At 41.5% G+C, this 1436-nt stretch overlaps 1 protein-coding gene across 1 annotated transcript in view; it reads left to right on the forward strand.

Moving 5' to 3' along the window:
• The window catches only part of LOC121857916 (protein O-mannosyl-transferase TMTC1-like), a 24851-nt gene extending 24160 nt beyond the window's left edge, over positions 1–691 (forward strand). Inside the window, exon 6 of the mRNA XM_042354160.1 lies at positions 1–691. This exon is cut by the window's left edge and continues 475 nt beyond it. The gene's annotated coding sequence lies outside the window, so the exon portion shown is untranslated.
• Positions 692–1436: the final 745 nt, after the last annotated feature.

Here is a 1436-nt window from a genome sequence, read left to right on the forward strand (position 1 = left end):
AATAGCTCTAAGCTCTGTGTTTTAAAGTTCACTAATGAATGACTAAGTGATGTTCTAGATTATAGAGTCAGAGATGAGATGATTTTTTTAAATCTAAACTTGATGATCTAGAGCCTTCTAGTTCCTGATATAAACTAGATAAGGCAGACGGCTGGTGTAGAGGAGGACGTGTGAAGCCTGGAGTTCTAGAGCTCTCTAGTTTTTGACGTCACTAGAGGGTGGTGTAGGATGCTTTAACACGGAGATAACAACTAGTAGGGTGAAGGTGCTGCGGTGATACACATCTCTCTCTCTCTCTCTCTCTCTCTCTCTCTCTCTCTCTCTCCTCTCTCTCTCTCTCTCTCTCTCTCTCTCTCTCTCCTCCTCCTAAAGCCATTCATTAGAAGCGTCAGGTGGGTTTTTTATCCCAGGAAGATCAGGGATAATTAGTTGCAGCAACTTCCTAACACTAGGGAAAAAATATGAAAGCATAATTTAACTCCTGATGACAAGTCGGGAAATTATGTCATAATTTACCTGATACGACGGCGAGAAGAACGACCTTAGATCCTTCAGACGCAGATGAGGGATAGCACAATCTTGCCCCGGGGTCAAAACAAAGAGATGGACCCTATCTGACCTGACCCTCCCTGAATGATCTGTGTTACGTTGCTGTTGACCATTGTCTGACCTGATATATATATATTCTCTCTCTCTCATTGTGTACTGTAGCAGCTGTACGCTATTTTCAAATGAAGTGTATTTTTGTAGTAATATTATAATAAAATATTTTCATGAAATATTGTGTATTAATGAATGACCCTCTTATTATTATTTTTATTAGTAGTAGTAGTAGTAGTAGTAGTAGTAGTTACTTATGTGTTAGGATATTTAATTTTAAGGTAATAAAATGGCGGCGAAGGTGTGGCTATTGGGGGAGGCTGGAGGACATTTTGTAGTAGTAGTAGTAGTAGTAGTAGTAGTAGTCACCAAGATCACCATCACCATCATTACTGAATCACCGGGTGGTTATGGTGGGGGCCCTGGGCCAGACGGTCACTTGTCACAGGATAAAGGTGTGATGGCCTCAAACACCTTTATAAAGAGGTTATTAAGAGGGCCATCTGTCACCCACCCACACCACCACACCTCACTAAAGTTAACCTAACCTAACCTACCTTTACCTAACTTAGTCTACCTCTCACTGAACTTATTTCTGACCATAACTTAGCTAACGTAATTTCAGCTAACATAAAATCCGGGTTCGGTTTCGTTTCTGGGTTCGAGTACGGTTTCGGTGTTGGGTTCGTATCTGAGCATGGGTTCAGGTTCGGTGTTCGAGGATTAGTTTTTAGCCTGAAATACCCATTGTAAAGAGTGTCGTTTGTCAAGCCTAAGTCTGGACGCTGTACATCATGTGTGTGTGTGTGTGTGTGTGTGTGTGTATTCTACCAGTA

The sequence above is a fragment of the Homarus americanus genome, unplaced genomic scaffold (genome assembly GCF_018991925.1).
Source record: "Homarus americanus isolate GMGI-L3 unplaced genomic scaffold, GMGI_Hamer_2.0 scaffold20242, whole genome shotgun sequence".
Lineage (NCBI taxonomy): Eukaryota > Metazoa > Arthropoda > Malacostraca > Decapoda > Nephropidae > Homarus > Homarus americanus.